A 19,843-nucleotide genomic window follows, 5' to 3' on the forward strand; every position below is an offset into this window, starting at 1 on the left:
GGCTGTGGTCTCTAACACGTGGTCTGGTTTTCTTATATATGGGAAGTCTGACCTTTCCTTTTTTGAAAAATGGACTTTAGGATTCTGAAACTTAAAAAATAACAAAAACAATATCCATCTCTATCCATCCATAAGGCACCTACGACACCTGTACTAGATATTTGTATAGACTGCCCCTCTCCCTACCTTTCTTTTTTCCTTCCTTGTCCCTCGGCTTCTTGTTGGGTTTGGCCAAGGCAGTGAGTAGTAATGGAGATGGAAGGGTGAGAGAAGAGAAAAATGAGGACGTTTGTTTCCCCCGCCCCCTTGTTCTCAGCCCCTCAGCCGGCCCTGTGTTTGTATACCCGTAGAATGCCACACTCATTGCCATGGTAGCCCTCATGAAAGCCCTCGTCGTAGCGTCCCATGAAAGAAGCCACATGCCGAAGAAATTGTGGTGCTGGAGGTAGGTCTAAGGACATCAAGTAACTGCTCAGTGCCTCGCAAGTAGAAAATAGAGTCAAGAATAAAACCAAGTCTCTCTGTTTCCGATCTCAGCTGTTCCCTCAAAATGGCCACATCTCATTATTGCCACATTAGATATGTCACCCAATTTCATGGCAAAACAAGTTTCCTGACCTGAATAACAATATAGACTAAATAGAATTGACAGACATAAACAGGACATTCTATCCAGCAGATGTTGGATATACATCTTTCTCAAGTGCACTTGGATAGACTGTATTTTGGGTCACCAGGCAAGTCTTAACAAATTTAAGAAGACTGGAATCATATCTTTTTTAAATCACAATGGTATAAAACCAGAAATCAATAACAGGAGGAAAACTGAAAAACTCACAAAAGTGGGGGAATTAAGCAACACATTCTTGAACAACCAGTGGATCAATAAATATAAAGGGAAATCAGAAAGTATCTTGAGGGGCACTTGGGTGGCTCAGTGGGTTAAGGCCTCTGCCTTCATCTCAGGTCATGATCTCAGGGTCCTGGGATTGAGCCCCGCATCAGGCTCTCTCCTCAGTAGGGAGCCTGCTTCCTCCTCTCTCTGTCTGCCTCTCTGACTACTTGTGATTTCTGTCTGTCAAATAAATAAATAAATAAATAAAATCTTAAAAAAAAAAAAAAAAGAAAGCATCTTGAGACAAATGAAAATAAAAATATAACATATAAAAACTTAAGCCATGAAGCAAAAGCAGTTCTAAGAGGTTATAGCAATAAATGCATATGTTAAAAAAAAGGACGATCTCAAATAAACAACCTAACTTTATATCTCAAGTCATTAGAAAAAAGAACAAACTAAGCTCAAAGTTAGCAGTAAGAAGGAAAACAAAAAACAGAGAAGAAATATTTTAAAAATCAGTAAAACTGAGAGTTGGTTTTTTTTAAAGATAAAGTTGACAGCTAGATTAACCAAGGAGAGAAGAAAGGGGACTCAAATAGCAAAGTTATAAATGAAAAAAAAAAAAGACATTATAATGGGAAGGACCACAGAGCTACTAAGAAAAATTATACACCAAGAAATCAGATAACCTAGAATAAATAAATTCCTAGGAATAGACAACATACCAAGACTGTAAGAAGAGACAGAAAACCTGAATAGACCAATAATGACCACGGACAGAAGAAGAATCAAAACCCTCCCACAAAGTAGCCCAAGACCAAATGGTTTCATTGATTAATTCTACCAAATATTTAAAGAAGTAATGCCAATTCTTCTCAACCTCTTCCTCCTTGGAGAGGAGGGAACACTCTCAAACTCATTTTACAAGGCCAGCATTACCCTGATGTCAAAGCCAGACAAGGACACTATGTGAAAAGAAAACCAAAGGTCAATATCCTTGATGAATATACATGCGAAAATTCTCAACAAAATTCTAGCAAACTGAATTCAACATATGAACAGTATCATACATCATGATCAAGTGGGATTTCTGTCTGGGATGCAGGCTTAATATCCAGAAATCAATAAACACTATAGACTACATTAACAGAATGAAGAATAAAAATCATACCATCTTTAAAAAAATTACACAATCCCTCCAAGGCAGAAAAGCATTTAACAAAATTCAACACCCTTCACGATAAAAGCTTTCAACAAATAAAGTATACAAGTAGCATCTCTCAACATCTGAAGGCCATATATGAAAAAAGCTGTGAAAAACTAAGAGCTCTTTCTTAAAATAAGAAAAAAGTAGGTCATAAAATAAAATTAGGAACAAGATAAGGATGACCATTCTTACTACTACTGTTCAACATAGCACTAGAAATCCTAGCCCCAGCAGTGAGATGAGAGAGACAGATCATCCAAATTGGAAAGGAAGGAGTAAAATTATCTTTTTTTGCAGATGACATGATCTTATATATAGAAAACCTTAAAGAAACCACCAAAACACTGTTAGAACTAAAACATAAATTTCATAATCTTGCAGGACACAAAATCAACCCCAAAAAATCAGGTGCATTTCTATGCATTAAGTATCTGAAGGACAAATAAAGAAAACAATCCTATTCACAATACCTTTAAAAACAATAAAAAAATACTTAAGAATAAATGTAACCAAAGAAGTGAACAATCTATACACTGAAAACTATGAGACACAGCTAAAAGAAACCGAAAAAAGACACAAATTAATGGAAAACTATCTTGTGTTTGTAGGCTGGAAGAATGAATATTGCAAAAATGTCCATACTTCCCAAAGTCATCTATAGAGTCAATGCAATCCCTATCAAAATTTTAATGGCATTTTTTTCATGGAAATAGGAAAAAACGATCGTAAAATTGGTTTGAAACCGTAAGAGACCTTGAATAGCCAAAGTAATCTTGAGAAAACAGAAAACCAATGTCAAAGCCAGACATTCCCTGATTTTTAACTGACACTTCAGAGCTGTAGTAATCAAAACTGGATGGCAAAACATGCTGATAAATGGAATAGAATCAAGAACCCAGAAACAAACTCATGTATATACAGCCAACTTATATTTGACAAGGGAGGCAGGAAGACTCGAAGGAAGAAAAGATAATCTTCTCAGGAAGTGGTTCTGGGGAAACTGAGTATCCACACACAAAAGCTTAAAACTGGATCCTTGTCTTACACTACTTGCAGAATGGACTTAAAATCGGGGCACCTGGGTGGCTCAGTGGGTTAAGCCTCTGCCTTCAGCTCAGGTCATGATCGCAGGGTCCTGGATTGAGCCCCACATCGGCTCTCTGCTCAGTGGGGAGCCTGCTTCCCCCCCTCTCTCTCTGCCTGACTCTCTGCCTACTTGTGATCTCTGTCTGTCAAATAAATACATAAAATCTTTTTTTAAATGAACTTAAAATCGATGAAAGACTTAAATATAAGACATGAAACCATAAAACTCCTAGAAGAAAACATCAGGGAAAACTCCTTGACACTGGTTTTAGAACCAGTTTTCTTTTGTGGGGGAGGGTTGGAGACTGAAGACACAAGCAACAGAAGCAAAAATACATAAGTAGGGCTACGTCTAACTGAAAACCTTCTACACAGCAAAGGAAACAGCAAAATGATGACACAACTTATGAAATGGCAGAAAATATTTAGAAACCATATTTCAGGTAAGGGGGTAAGAGGTGGATATCCCAAGTATGTGATATCATACAACTCAACAGCAAAAAAACCAAATAATCTGATTTAAAAATTGGCAGAGGAATGGAATAAATATTTTTTTCAAAAAAAAAAAAAAAGAAAAAAGACAGGTGGCCAACAGATACATGAAAAGATGCTTCGTATCACGAATCATCAAGAAAATGCAAATTAGAACCAAATGAGATACCACTTCACACCTGTTTGAGTGGCTATTATCAAAAAGATGAGGAGTAAGAAGTGTTGGCGAGGATGTGGCGAAAAGGGGACCCTCGTGCCCTGTCGGTGGGAATATATTTAGTGCAGCCACTGTGGGAAACGGTATGGAGGGTCCTCAGAAGATGAAGAACGGAGCTGGCCTATGATCCAGGAATGCCAGTCCTGGGTATGTGTCTGAAGGAGACACCTGCACTCTCGTGTTCACAAGAGCCAAGACATGAAAACCACTTCTGAATCTACTGATGAATGGATAAAGAAAATGTTATATATATATATATATAAATAACATATATTATATATATAAATGTTCTATACATAAAATAGGTATTATATATATAACTATATAACAACTATATGTAATTATATATAGCTGTATATAAACTTCAGCCTTCAAAAAGAAAGAAATCCTGCCATTTGTGACAACTTGGGTGGAACTTGAGGACACTGTGCTCACTGAAGTCAAAGACACAGAAATACTATACAAATGTATTGATATGTGAAATCTAACAAAAGGCCAACTTATAAAAACAGGGGCTGGGGGGTAGGGAAAATGTGGGAGGTGCTGATCAAAGGGTCCAGACTTCTGGTTTTAAGACAAACAAGGCCTGGGGCTGCGATGTGCGTGTGGTGACCCCAATTAACATCACTGGGTTGTACACTCGCAAGTATTCACAATCTACTCCCAGTAGATCTAAAATGTTCTTAGGATACACACAAAAGATAATGACGTGAGAGGACAGATGTGCTAACTAACCTATGGTGGTGATCATTTCACAAAATATAGGTGTATTGAATCATCACGTTTTACACCGTAAAGTTACACAATGTTATATGTCAATTATGTCTCAATAAAGTTGGAAACAAATACGTTTTCCCTGCAATAAGCCTTAATGAAGGTGGTTTAAAATGTCTTAGGGAAAGAGCTGTCGTGGTGGTAAAAGGGGATGAGTTGGGGGGTGCGGCGGGGGGGTAGTTCGAGAGCTGCCCCTCCCTACCTGAGAAACGCTGCTCTGTCATTTCACTTCTCCTTGACCTCAGTCACTCCTCTGTCACAGTTGTCCCCGAAGTGCAGAGGGTCAGTGGAGGGGCTTAGCAGGCCTGGGTTGGGGACGCCCTCTCCAGTCCCCTCACCATGACCCAGAACAACTAATCCCATGTGCACTTTGGATCCTCAATCCTTCCCACGCGGACTCTCAGTTCTGTCCACCTCTGCCTGGACAGCCACCTGCTTCCGGGGAAGCCTTCCATGACCCCAGGATGAACCCTCAACAGCCTCAGCCAGTCTGTTGGTCTAGCGTGCTCTGCAGAAAGATGGCCATGGACAAGGCCTGGGGCCGTAATGAGGTCACCCCGTGACTGAGAAGATGGGAGGGAATGTTGTAAGAGGCCCTTCTGGAAAGGGATTCTTTGCTCTTAAGAAATGACATACACGGCGCCTGGGTGGCTCAGTGTGTTAAGCCGCTGCCTTCGGCTCAGGTCATGATCTCAGGGTCCTGGGATCGAGTCCCGCAGGGGGATCTCTGCTCAGCAGGGAGCCTGCTTCCTCCTCTCTCTCTCTGCCTGCCTCTCTGCCTACTTGTAATCTCTCTCTGTCAAATAAATAAATAAAAATCTTTAAAAAAAAAAAAAAAGAAATGACATACACACACGTGTGCACGCGTGCATACACACACACAAAGATGTGACACAAGTGAGGACTTCAGTCTTTCTTCTGCCTTGACTGTTGTTGTCTGCATGGATGCCTGAAACTGCCAACGCCACGAGGAGAGCCATCCTGAGCGGGCATCCGCCTGCGGACCAGTGGGGAAAAAAGATGGGCAGACAGAGGATCCTTGCTGCAGACAGGGGGGCCCCTTTCCTCGAAAACCCTGGCACCGCCCTCTGTCACCTTCTTGTTTTATGAGATGTTAAATATCCCTCCGGGTTCCAGCTCCTTTCCGCTGGGCTTCCTGTTACTTGCAGCCAAAAGTACAATGGAGATTTTACAAGACAGATTGTGGCCCCACTATTAACTTCCAGTATCCAAGGACACTGTCTAAAGGACAGGATTCTGTTCTGATCCTGTCCAAATCCCCTCAGTCCCTTGTCTTTGTGCGAACCTCGGCAGAGGGCCTTTAAATGGTCGCCCCAGACATGGGTCAAGTGCCACAGAGAAGAACTCCCGAAACGTAAGACTCTGTTCTGAACCTGCTGCCCTCACCTTCCCCTGCCCTCAATTCTCCCAGCTTTGGACTTTGTTTTTCACCTTCCAGTACGCTACTTCCCTCCGTCCACAGCCTTCACTTTGAGGACTGTGTCCTCCATTGGAGCTTACATGTCCCATGGGTTAAGGCGTACAGTCCCCCGCAATCACGCTGCCTCCTCAGGACCCACGGCAGCGCCTCTGCACTTTCCAGCCTCATCTCCCATCTCACTAGGGGCATCTCGGGGTGTTTGCTTCTCTCCTTCTTGGTTTCGTCCCTCCTCTGGGTTCCGCCGCTGCCCGCTGACTGCAATCCGAGGTCTGATGGCATCGCTGTGAGTCCTCGGTCTCTCTGTCAGTCTGCATGGGCTCAGCGTTCCCTTGTAAGGTTCCCATGGGTCTTCGGCTATACTTTTAGGGAGGGCGGCTTCTCTTCGGTATACACTTCTTGCAAAAGCCAGCAAAAGGTAGCTCCCGCCTGGCACGAAGCCCCGCTGCACCGCTGCCCCCACCCCGCCTGACAAGCAGGAACTGAACTCTGGAGCTGTCTGTTTGGGGTGGGAAGGAAAACACTCTCAGACTGGACCCAATTCTGTTGTCTGTTCCCAACCGTCTCATTCTCAGGTTTAGCACCAGGGCTTTTTCGGATCAGATTTTCTAGACCCACAATACGAAAGCCGCATGGAGAGCTGAGAGGCATGCAAAAATGGGCAAAATCTCCCCTGCCCTTGTTTTAGTCAGAGATGCCTGCCTACCTCGAAGGCCCATTCCAGCTCTTAAATTCCATGCTTCCAAATAAGACAGTAAAGTATTCAACTTTATGGATTGCTAACAGATTCTTGGACCGAAGCTCGAGCCACCCCCAACATGCCTGATTGGATAACAATGCCAAGTACAATGGTCTAACATGTGCAACACATCGTCTTTCCTTTTTAAAGACTCATTTTGCGAAACTCCTTAAATGAATCAGGCTTGAACTTCCTGTGGCATAAAACCAAATAGAATTACACGGATGCTAAAAATGTAAATATACCCCAGATACCGCTGGGTGATGTATTCATGGGAACATTTAAGCCCGAAGACTTGCGTGCACACAGTGGGGTAATAAAGGAACCCAAGGATCCAGCATCTGAGATATAAACATTTATGGAAACGTTTTAAATTCCCTGCTTTCTTAGGATTTTAAAACTAGTCTTGACCTGAGAATCCTAGAATGTCCGACCTGGGACGACCTCTAAGAGATCACTGGTAAGTGGTAAAAAGGACGCCTGGAAAGGTAAAGCGACATACTCACGGGCGCTCAGAGTACAAACAGAGCTGGGCCTGGGTTCGGTTTAACACACCTGCAGTAAGCTTCTGTGCTATGCCTACCGTTGATCTGGGTGTTGAGGTCCAAAGGCAGAGAAGAAACGAGCACTGCTTCCAATTGATCTGCAAGTGTTTGGATGTCTACACCCGCCCTGGATCTCCCTTCTCCATTGTTCGATGAGACGCCTTGAGCCATCAGACACTCTCTCTTTAGCAGCATGCGCTTAAGCGAACTAGGAAAAAAATCAAGGACTACCTCTTTGTCGCCTCATCTTGAGCTCTGCTCCCCAAGCAGAGCCCACCCTGAATCACAGGGGGTCCATGAGCTCTGCCTCTGGCAGCTTTGCCTTTGCACCTCCCTTTTCCCCTGCATGAGCCCCTTTTGTATTACTCATTCACGACGTATCCATGGACAATGGACAGTTACAGCCTGGTGACATTTCAGTTGACCATAGTCTTCCTGCTTGAGGGCAGGTGATGGTATCTCCTTGGGAGAATGCTTGTGCAGACACTTCCTTTCCTCTCCCTCCCCACCCCGAAAGAGTATAGTCAGCTCACCAAGGAGAAAACTGCTTAGCGTGACGCTCTCCAGCGGCGTGAAGATTTTGGTCCCGATGTTGGGGCCTAGCGTGTCTCTTTCGTAGCGCTGTTGCCAGGCAGACTTGTCACTGACACAAATTTCCTCCCTGATAAGTGGGGTTCTTCCCCCTCCCGACTTCATCATGCTTGCAGACGAGCTCGGCTGCAGAGGAAGCCATGCCAGACACTCTGATTCACGCTCCTAAAATATCAGCCGGCCTGGGTATGCGAGTGATGTGATAAATCTGGAAAACATAAATCAGATTGTTGGATCCTGTATCTGTCCACGCGCATAGGCTGCAGCAGGCAGGGAGGTAGGGGGGGCTGCCCCCAGGAGGAGGTGAAAGGTCGTGGCTTTCAGACCTGGGCAAGTGGACACGGAGGGCAGCCGCCGACACGCAGAAGCAGCCCTCGCACTGTTGACACACACCCCAGACCCCGGATGCGAGGCCAAAGTGTTTAGACTCAGAGATCGTCGGGAGAGGCTGCAGAAGGAGGCCGGGGGAGAGGCTCCGATGTTGCAAAGCTTCCAGTGTCGAGAACTTGTAAAGTCCCTGACTTTGGCCATCAGAGGGGAGGTTGGCTTCAGCTCCATGAGGGCCCCAGTCAAGATGGAAAATCCAATATACAGAACCGAGCAGATTGCAAGCTTCCTTAAAGAACACTCCAGAAAAAGCGAGCAAGGCCTTTTCTTTGGTGAACAAAGACAAGGGCTTTCCCTGAGCCACAGGAGAGAAGGGCCTCGTCCACATAGCTTCGTTCAGGCCGTTTGATCTCACGGTTGCTTGAGCTGGGCCTGGGGCAGCGGGCTCCTCACAAAGGATACTACTCCTTGGGGTCGGGCATGCCAGGATCCTTAGTATACAAAGGGAGTTTTAAATCTATATGGAAGTAAAGAGGGTTCATCCCTCAGATTCCTAATGCTCAGGCATCGCTGGGGTTTGGTTCTGCTGCATGAGTGTGGCTCTGCCCTAAGATCCAATCAGATCCTCTGGGGCTTTGTGCCCGAGGACACAGGAATAACTAGGAGAAGGACCAGACAGAGGTGGATGGAGTGGGAAGTGCCACCTGGGAGCAACAGGGGTGGGAAGAAAAGGAAAGGAAGCGGCAATCAGTGGCCCACTAGAACTGCCTGACAGGCACGTCCTGGGGAGCCAAGAAACCCAGAGCAGACCAACAGGTGTCAGGCCAAGGGCTCCACTGATGTCACGGTGTCAGATGCGGAGCCCAGCCCTCCTGTCTCCAGGTGCTCAGGCTAGTGAGCTCATCGACGAGCAACAAGGTGAGATATTGAGAAATTACAGCTTCTCTATAATAGCTTCTCTTTTTTGCCACTCTGACCTGTCAACAAAAACAATGACAAGATAATTTCCCCTCTCCCTTCCAGGAAAAACAGCCAGCGCTTTGTGTTCCCAGACCTGGGTGTCCTGACCCCAGGCAGGGAGTTTCCAGCTCTTCGTGCAGTCAAGCCTGCCCGGGGAATTGAAAGAGGCTTCCAAGAAGGTAAGGGGGTAGAGGTTTTTGTGATTTGTGGATAAGAGAGGGGCCCGATCCCCTGAGAGTGGATGGATCTGGATTTGTGGGATTTTCCACATGACCCGTCCCCTGCAGTTTGTGCTGGAGCCATGGCCTGATGAGAGCCAGCTGTGGGCACTCACTGCTCTGGTCCCTGGAGCAGCAGGAAGGGTCCTCCGAGGGGGGGGCTGGAGCCTCAGAGAGGAGCCACGAGGGCCATCTAGGCAGTTGCCTGGACTAGATGTGCCCCACAGGAGGGAGGGACCAGCAGATGACAGAAGCTTCAGAGGCCAGAAACAGCCGCAGTGACAGGAGGGACACACGCCAATCGACAATAAGGTAGCAACTGAGTTGACCTTGAAGATCTTCCAGGTCCAATATTACAATATCCCCGTATCACATATCGATCTCCCCCATCCCACAGCCCAACTGACGCAGCGCCCACAGATGTCCAGTTCACAAGCACGCTCTGGTCTCCACTCTTCCTCAGCCAAGGTGACGGTTGCCCAGCGGTGCACCATTTGCCTGCCGTCATCCTGAGAGAAGTCCGTGCCTATGGGGCTTGGGGGAAGCCATGGGCCTCAGCTTGGCCAAGTCCAAGATGCCAACAGAACATTACAGAAGCTTTTGGATTGAGTGGAAAAGTTTTCCATTCGTCTTCTTGTCAGACTACAAAAGCAACACCTGCACACGATCAGGCACCAACATGCAGGGAGCCATTCCCCTGTTTTCCGCAAGGAGCTCTGGCGGGCTCCGTCTTTCTCTAGAACCACACTGCTGAGCCAGCCAAGGTCTCCACTCTGGCCCTGACCCATGGCTGGCTTTCACGTGATTTCTGAGTTTAGCCAGCCTCCTGGGTCCTCTCCCCGGTGAAGGCAATGCTGCCACGTGCAGGCCTGAGCTTGCCTTCTCCCCAGCCTTTATGTAGCCAGGCACGTTCAAAGTCCCAGGATGTCCCGTGACTGCGCAGAGGCCTCTGGGGACGGTACTTGTGGCTTGACTGGTCTCCTCATGATCCAGCCCGGTCCCTCCATCTCTCTGCCACTTTCCAGTGTGCCCCCATGTTCATGCCTTCATCTCTACGAGCAAACCCCCAAGTGTTTAAACACTTCTTTCTCTGGGAAGCCCCGCTAACCACCCAGGCAGAATTCAGTGCCTCTATCTCTGCACTTGGCCACGGTTTCATTTCCCAGTGGACCATAGTTCATTGTTTACTTGTCCTTCTCACTTACCAGACAGCAAATCTTTAGGGAGGAGAAAGCCATAGCTTATCAAACGCTGTGCCTTCTGTAATTTGGGTGTAATAAGTATTTTTCCTTACATCACTTACAAATTCATTTTAAAAGTAATACTCTATAGGGGCACCTGGCGGGCTGAGACAGTCAGGTGTCTGACTCTTGATCTCGGCTCAGGTCTCAATCTCAGGGTTGAGAGTTCAAGCCCTGCATTGAGTTCCACAACTGGGAGTGGAGCCTACTTAAGTTAAAAAAAAAAAAAAGAAAGAAAGAAAGAAAGAAAAAAGAAAAAAAAGAGAGAGAGAGAGGGAAACAAGACATAAGTGACTCTTAATGACCAAGAACAAACTGAGGGTTGGTAGAGGGCGGTGGGTGGGGGATGGGCTCGCTGGGTGAGGGCCCTTGGGATATGCCCCAGGTGTTGTATGCGGATGATGAATCACTGGATTCTACTCCAGAAACCGATATTGCCCTGTACGTTAATTTTAATTAAGAAAATTTAAATTAAAAAAAAAAAACAGTAATACTATAGAGATGGAAAGTCTGAACTGTAGCAATATCTGGTTTCAAAAGAGATCACAAGCTATCCAAATAAAGAATTCTCATAAAGCTGCTTCCGGAACGCAAATTTCTTTTAAGAAATTATGGTAAAATATACAAAAATTTGCCACTTCAAATAACCATTTGAGTATACGATTCAGTGGTGTGAAGGATATTCACATGACCGTCCGTCTCCAGAACATTCTCATCTTTCCCAGCTGAAACTCTGTAGCCATTCAACACTAACTCCCTGTTCCCCATCTCCACCAGTCTGGCAACCACCGTAATACTTTCAACCTCTATGAACTTGATACTCTAAGTAGCTCGCACAAGTCGATTGTACAGTGTTTGTGTTTTTGTGACTGTCTCATTTCACTTAGCATAACGTCCTCAAGATTCATCATCTGCACATGCCAGAATTTCCTTCCTTTGAAGACTGAATAATATTTTATCGTATGTAAATGCCACATTTTGTTTATCCATTCATCCACCGATAGATACTTGGGCTGCCTCTGTCTCCTCGCTATTGTGAATAAAGCTGCTATAAACATGGGGGTGCAAATACCTTTTTGAGATACCGCTTTCACTTCTGGATGTCAATCCAGAAGTGGAATTGCTGGATCCTATGGTAAGTCTACGTTTAATGCCTGGAGGCACCTCTATCCTGTCTTCCACAGCGGCTGCCCTGGTTTGCATTCCCTGCGACAACCAAGAATTCTAATTTCTCTGTATCCTTGACAACACTTACTATTTTCTGTTTTTCTTTTTCTCTCTCTTTTTTTTTTTTATGGTAACCATCCTAATGGGCATGAAGTAGGGTCTCATTGTGGTTTTTGATTTACAGTTTTCTATCGATCACGGAAATTGAGCAAAAATACATTCCTTTAATATGTTTTTTCAGCTTGGAGGACCTGGGTGACTCAGTTGGGTGGGTGTCCAACTCTTGATTTCAGCTCAGGTCATGTCGGGGTCATGGGGTCAAGCTCTACATCAGGCTCTATGCTCAGCAGGGAGTTTGCTTCAGATTCTCTCTCCCTCTCTTTTTCCCCTCCCCCTACTCTCTAAATAAGTGAGTAAAATCTTGGGAAAAATATGTCTTTTCAGCTCGTTAAAGAAATACAGCATGTACTATAGAACATTTTAAAAATACAGAAGCGAAATTTACAGAAAAGTACAGAATTATGCAGGAGGAAAACAATTACATGTAATCCAGTTACTTAGAGATAGACATGGTCAACAATTTGGGACTATCCCTCCAGTTTTCTTTGTCTATGGAAGTGAATTTTTATGGCAAAAACTCATCTTATTTAGCAGCTCCCCACCCAGCAGATGTACCCCAAGAAGAAACCTTTCTTTGTTCAGTGAATTATTCACTAAGTTCTTGGAGGGGTATGCTGGAGGAGAAAAGTATATCATTCATTTTGAGTTTATTAGCAGGTTTTTGTTTTTCTCAGATGGCATATAACCAAGGGCAGGGGGCAGAGTGGGCTCTGGTCAGGTGGTGATTGTGCGGGTCATGGTGGAAGGGAAGCACGTGGATGGTGAAGACGGACCACTGACATGGGGTGAGAATTTTGGAGGAAAGAACAAGTGTCCGTAGAGGAGTTTGATTTCATCTTAGCCTCCATACAAGATTACAATGAAATCTGTAATGGTTACCAGAGGGTGGTGGAGTGTATTTGCAAATGCGGTCACCATGAAGGTGCCTGAAGGGGAACATGGTTGCAGGAGATCGAGAACAAATGTTGATATAGAGGCATAGCTTATACATGTATAGACACGGGCATTTGGAAAGTTGGGCTGATATTATGTGCACTGTTCTTGAGCTTTTTGTCATGTAATTTAATAATCTTATAGAACATTCTTTCTGGGCAAGACTGTGAACTAGTTATCAACAATTTACTTTTTCTTCTTGGCCTTCTTTGCTGGGTGATGTGGCCACATGACTGAGTTTGAGCCAAAAGAGAGTGGGAATAGTTCGTACCATTTCTGGACCCAGGTTTTTAAGAGGCAGAGGTACCCCCTTCATCTTCCTTCCCCTTCTGCCAGCTTGATGAGGATGCTGACAAAGTCCTAAGAGATGGGAAGGCAAAAGGTGGAAGGAAGCTGGTTTCCTGAAAAACTAGTGGAACCAAGGGGAAGAGAGCCAACTGCTGACTTGGAACACTCGCTTCAGGCTGTCGTGGGAGCGCAAAATACAATTCTAACAGCATTGTCTATCCTACCTCACCTACCATCAGTGGCTGCAACTTCCTTACCCAATACACTACTGTTAGACAGATGCAATGGATAAACTGCACTGTAAGGTGTAGAACTGTGTTTCAGTTCAACGGCCCAGTTGTTGGGTGTAGCAGGTAAAATGCTTTTGGCGGCAAGTAACAGAAAACTGAATTAAAACTCTTAAACAAAGAGGGACTTATTGGCCAACTGGGAGCCCAGAGGTACAGCGAACAGCACTGATTGCTACAATGACAGGAGAATTCTCTTTCTTCCTACCACCCCTCTCTTTCACATCCAATGTGGGTTGCCTCCTAGGGCTAAGTCCCTGATGATTATAGGAGGCCTGGTGGCAGTAAGGTCCAAAGAAAGTCACCTGATTCTAGCTTTCTCAGAAACAAACCAAAGCTCCTTTGCAGATGCTAAATCAAAGTCAGGTAATTTCCCCCTTATATGTATTGAAATATGTCTTTGAAAAAATTCCTTTCTGCAAAAAAGACAAGAAGATTGAAACCGTGAAGGAGTTCGATGATTTACAGACAAGGACACAGAGTCAACAACTAGGGGGAAATTAAATGACTTGGAAACAAAGTCCAGATATCCCAGGAAGAATATTTTATATGAGGCACTTTTATGGTGGGATGACACAAAGTGGAAGAAAAGAGGACAGTGAGGTATCCTGACGTCGCGTGCAGGATATAGAAGTTCAAACTCGTTTCTCAGGCTGTTCCCTCTCTCTTATTGGAAAACTTTGCTCACTTATCATGCAAATGCAGCATGACTGTCAGGGACACTGTATCTGTGCTAAGTTCAGGCTACATATGCTGATCTCAGCTCTTCCTCCAGACAGTGTAAATTCATTTTCCCGGACATCATCCCATGTTCTAGAAATAAAAGAGAGGTAGTTAGGTGGATGCTTTTTGCCCTATACAGTATTACTTTTCCTCTAAGATAGGAATTAGAGATGTTTTACTTATTGCTTCAGAGAGGAACTAGGCCAATTATTTTAATGCACACAAAAAATAATTCCTTTCAGCCCAGGCACTCTTTGATTGATTTAAAAGCCCTGCCTGCAAAATCTGCACAAACAAAAGAAATCTGAAGAGATCTGCTATATAATAAGATTAAGTTCAAATGACAAGGAGGGTGTTTATTTTAAAATTAATTGGTAATGCCAACCACAAAGTGCTCTAATTCACCTTTTCCACTGCTCTATAGGGACAACAAAAACAAGAGAACCTGTTTTTCTGCCCCGACTCCATCCCAGGGCAAACCTTTCCAATCTTTCCAATGCAATCCTTTAAACCCAGCTCCATTTCCACTCCTTCCCTGGATTCTTCCGGGACTAGTCCCACCCTTGTCTTCAGACTGCCTGGCATTCACTGCAATGGTACCAAAGAAATAAGGGTTAATATCTCAGACTGTGATGTCAGATTTGCAATCAGCCTGGATCCTCAGGCCACTACTGGGACCTGGGGCTCCGCCACTCGGAAGAATGACTGCGAGGATAAAATGAAGTCCTGCTTCATGAGAACCAGTCAATAAATGTCAGCTTTTGTTAGTACATTAATATTTTCTAGAGAGTCTCCTCCCCCGGCCCGGAGTAGCACAACAGTGGGCAGATAGTGTCCGCTCTGTCTATCCCTGTTGCATTGGACAGAAGGGGATTGAAAATGTTTCCCGAAGTGGGGGATGGTTGTGGACCCAGATGGACAGAAAGGTCAATGGCTGTGGGGAAAGGGTCATACCATTGCCAAATGCACCTGCACGAGTACTCTGTAAGGGTAACTTGAAGCATCTACAAACTCCAACCAACTCCAGTGACTGAAAGAAACCCTAGGGAGCCCTGCTCTCAGAGAGAGACATTCAGCAGAGGCTGTGAATGTCAGCCTACCATTCCACAGACCACCGCTGGTCAGAACTCTGTTTGATGACTGGCCAAACCGAAACAGGTGTCTTGCTAGAATTTCAGCCTGGGCCAAACTCGCAAAAATTTTGTTAGATTGTAATGGGTTTGCAGAGGAAAGGCAATGCTTAACATTTTTAAGGGAAGAGAACAGAAGATTTTCCATCACCTAAGAGTTCATAAATGCACCGCTTAGGAAGGATCTTTACGTCTTTGTCAAGGGAAACAAATCTGTTTGGCCCCGAAGTGAACAACACAAGCTCACCAGCCACTGGTACGCAGCATGACCGAAGTTTGTTTCTTTCTCAAACACTAATGCTGATTGCTTATTCATGGTCAGTGCTAAGAGCCCGGACCAGAAAATGATGTGAACCAGTCTCCAAGCTCTGACTCTCTTTTCCACTAGGCAAGATCTTGGGAAAGTTACTAACTCTCTCCAGAGATCCGTTTCCTCATCTGGAAAATGGGCATAATAATTCTCCCTACCTTGAATGGTTGCTATGAACAAGCCGATCCATATAAAGAACTCGGCCCAGTGTCTGCCCAGTAACAAGTGTCCAATAAATGCAAGTAATTACAGTAATAATTATTCCACAATTCAGATTTCTTACTATTTTTATTTAGTGTTGTCTTCAAATGCTGTTAACCATATCTTAGCATGAAACTCGGAGACAGCACTTGGCTGTTTTAAGGAACTTGCATTTTTTTAACCCATAAATCTTCTGACTGCTGCTCTGTGGGTATCAGGAATGCTAAGCAGGGTTGTCACTGACATCGTGTAGGAGACAGCAGAATTAGACCCAAAGGTGAGGGAAATTGACATAATTTACAATTGCTTATTCGAGGTATCAGCTCCTCTTCCAAATTGAGTTGTTTTCCTACCCTCAGCAAAACACACTTCAATTTGCTCTCTGACTTGGGAAAACTTCTATAAATCAAATAACTACCAAATCATCGATGCCCTTGAACTGAATCCAGGAAACCATGACTTATGATGTTATGCACCCAGTACAGCAAGAATGAGCTGAAAGTAATTCTCCTTAGAGACGTTTACGGAATAGGTGCTTTTTGTATGTGCTCTCAGGTGATGTCATCACCTCGCTGTCCCAGGGGAGCGCCAGGAGCTGTGACACGGTCCCCAGCAGCGACGGATCATGCCTCTCACCTGGACCCTTGGTAAACAAGGACCCCTTTGTGAGGCCACTCTCCAGGCATTTCTGCTTGTAAATGGAAGCACAGATACTTGACCTCTACGAGGACTGGAATCCCTATGCCAGCCTCGTAAGAAGAAGGCTCTCACCGCGGAGACTAAAAGCCACAGCCCCCGACAGGCACTAGTGAGCCCCTTCGAATGCAGGGAGTAAGGAAGACGTAGTACACTCCTCTGGGAGCTGACAGTCCAGTGGGAAGGAAAGCAGCTAAATTATCAGGCAAACACAAATTAATTACAACTGTATTGAGTACCGTGAAGTAGAGAGCAGTTTCGGATTTTATACTGGGACCTACTGGGAGGGTGAGGCATGAAATTGAACATGCATTTTTTTATATCAAAATAAGCACAGATCCATGATGTGGAACACGAACTTTGCTTCTGTTTCAAAGATAAAGCTGGGGACAGCCGAGAAATATCACATTTGCCTAAGGTAGGACGGGCTGTGTCTCTCCAGGCTTTGGAGTGAGGCTTCAAGCAGCTTGGTGTGGCTGAGCAGGAAGTTGAGTAGCCCTGGCGGAGGCACAAGGGCTTGGTCTCAGGGGGTGAAGCCCCCCGAAGAAATGAGGAGGATACCTACGAGGCCAGCTGGGGGCAGCCCATGGTCAGGAGATGCCTGGCCCGGACTGGCAGCCACCAAGAGGCTAACGCTTTCTCAAAACTCTTCATGAGGCTTTCAGACTGTCTTCTTAGCCCAGTCTGGCCTTCTTGTTCTAAGATGTCACCTACTTTTCCCTCAGGGTATGTGTGTGTGTGTGTGTGAGAGAGAGAGAGAGAGAGAGATGTCAGCCATCATCTGAACACTCCTATACTCTACTACCCCGACTCTGGCCTCTTCAAACTTCTCTGACTAGAGGTGGCCTTTCAGAGGTGTGGAGAAGGGGCGCTCAGGTTGCCATGGGATGAGCAGTGACTGGTGGGGAGAGATAGGGTTGGAGGTCAGGAGCACAGCCTCCTCTCGCATAAAACAAGTGGGACAGAAACACCTGGAGAAGTCTCACCCCTAACTACGGAGGGCGGAGGTGGGAACAGCTGCAGGACAATCTCCAGGACCCAGAGAGCTCACAGCACAGTAGAACGTGAATGTTTCCAGGGACTCGCCCTAGAGTTACCGAATCCCTGATTTCTTGAACATCATCAGATCTCTAAGGGTCCTAGGGAAAGTGCATTAAAGGATAACTGAAAAAGTAAAATGACCCCTTAAAAACTTTCATAATCTTATTACAATAGGAACAAAGTTATTTGTAATCAACATTTCACCTAGATCCCTCGACATGCATCACCAGCAGCTGCCTTGATCTCAGAATAGTTTGTCACATAAAGTGTTTTTCTGTGTGACAATCATTACAATGACAGAGAATGCCCTTGTTGATACATGGATACTGGTCCTTAGCACTATGCTCCCCGAGATTTGCATCTCTGTACACCAGGAGCACTGCAAAATTTGATTCCTGAAGATAGAGAATACATATTTTTAAATGCTGAGAATTTAATTTATGGTATATTTTAAACCAGTTGGAAAAAGGTGCTGGGTTGATATGCTGCCTGCTTTGGGGTCAGAGGAAAGATAGACTCCACTATCCTATCTCTATCTATCTTACCCAATAATTAATTCCTTGTGATTAAAAAGCCAAACATAACAATCTTAAAATATAGGTATATGTAGGAATCTTTAAAAATAACTGGAGATAGGGAAAGTCACTTAAAACAAGACTCTAAGTCCTTAAACCTGAAACATGATAATTGACAAATTCAACTGCATGAAAATGACAAATCTTGCAACTAAAAGAGACGCCATGAACAAAATTATAAACAACGTTGCCACCACTACAGAAAATAGTACAGAGTTCCCTGAAAAAGTTAAAAATAGAACTACTGTATGATCCAGTGATTCCACTACCAGGAATTTACCCAAAGAATAGAAAAACACTAATTTGAAAAGATAGGTGCACCCCTATGTTCACTGCAACATTATTGACAATAACCAAGACATGGAAACAACCTCAATGTCCATCGACAGATGAATGAATAAAAAAGCTATGGTGTACACAAACACACATACACACTAGAATATTATTTAGCCACAAAAAGTAGAAAAACCTGCCATTCATGACACCATGGCTGGACCCTGAGGGCGGTAGATATACTAAGCGAAGTTAAGTCAGACAAAGAAAGACAAACACTGGATGATCTCACTTGTATGTGGAATCTAAAAAGCCAACCTCGCAGAAACAGACAATAGGATGGCGGTTGCTAGGGACAGGGAAAGATATAGGGAGATGTTGGTCGAAGGACATAAACTCCCAGTTACCAGCAGAGTAAGTTCTGAGGATCTAATATACAGCAAGGCGACTGTAGTTAATAATACTGTGTTGTATCCTTGACAGTTGCTGAGAGTAGATCTCAAAAGTTCTCACCACACACACACACACACAGAAATTATGTGAAGTGAAAGATGTGTTAGCTTCCCTAACTCTGGTGATTATTATGCAACATATGTATATGCATATGTCGTATATGCATCACATTATACAACTTCAAGTTACATGTCAACTACAACTCAATAAAACTAGGGGGGAAACCCCAAAAAACAAAATTAAAAAGAGAATCCCCCTACTATCTGTGACACTCAGACATCTCTCTCCAACACAATGTGCTCTGGACCAAGGTTAATACAGAAAATTTTATTTGTACATCCCCTAGATTCAATATAACATTTTAAACAAAGTGGCATGTGTGTGGGGGTGGGGAGGAGTTCTCTAGTTACTTTCCACATATAATTGGAAGAATGTCAGAATCACATGCAGATGTGAAAAGCACTCAGTGTCAGCAAAGGGATTGAGTCTGGCCTTGATGATCCTCTGACCAGGTGAATGCACACATGCAAATATCTATGAAAAGTCATTCACTGTTTGATCATCAGGAAGCAACCTTTGGTGCAACTGACATGCTGATTTGTTACACATAGTTCCTGCAACTGACATGCTAATTTGTTATGCATGGTTCATGCAACTGACATGCTAATTTGTTGCACATATTGACATTGTTCTGTGTTTTAGGAAATTGGTTGGTAGTGAGGAATTGACAGGAGAAAAGCTGCTGTAACATTTTGCTCAGTGTCTGGTTTTTAGGAAAGTTCCTGATGGTAAATGAGAAATGCCTGCATTCACAACCAGTAGTACAGACAAAGGGTTAATATCAAATAGCTCATTCAAATGTGAAGGGAAAAACAACTACTAGAGGACAGGTAGAGAGTGGAAAGGGATAATTCACAACAGAGAAAATATGAAATTAGACAATAAACACAAGCAATGCTCAAGAAGGAAACAC

At 44.3% G+C, this 19,843-nt stretch overlaps 1 long non-coding RNA gene across 1 annotated transcript in view; it reads right to left on the reverse strand.

Annotated features, from left to right (window-relative positions):
- Positions 1-19,843, reverse strand: part of LOC116591804 — a 57,401-nt gene that overhangs the window by 20,908 nt on the left and 16,650 nt on the right. The window contains exon 3 of the long non-coding RNA XR_004286168.1: positions 7,870-8,135. This is a non-coding gene — a long non-coding RNA (uncharacterized LOC116591804). The remainder of the gene's footprint in view (positions 1-7,869; positions 8,136-19,843) is intronic.

Source organism: Mustela erminea, chromosome 5 (genome assembly GCF_009829155.1).
Source record: "Mustela erminea isolate mMusErm1 chromosome 5, mMusErm1.Pri, whole genome shotgun sequence".
In the NCBI taxonomy this organism is placed as follows: Eukaryota; Metazoa; Chordata; class Mammalia; order Carnivora; family Mustelidae; genus Mustela; species Mustela erminea.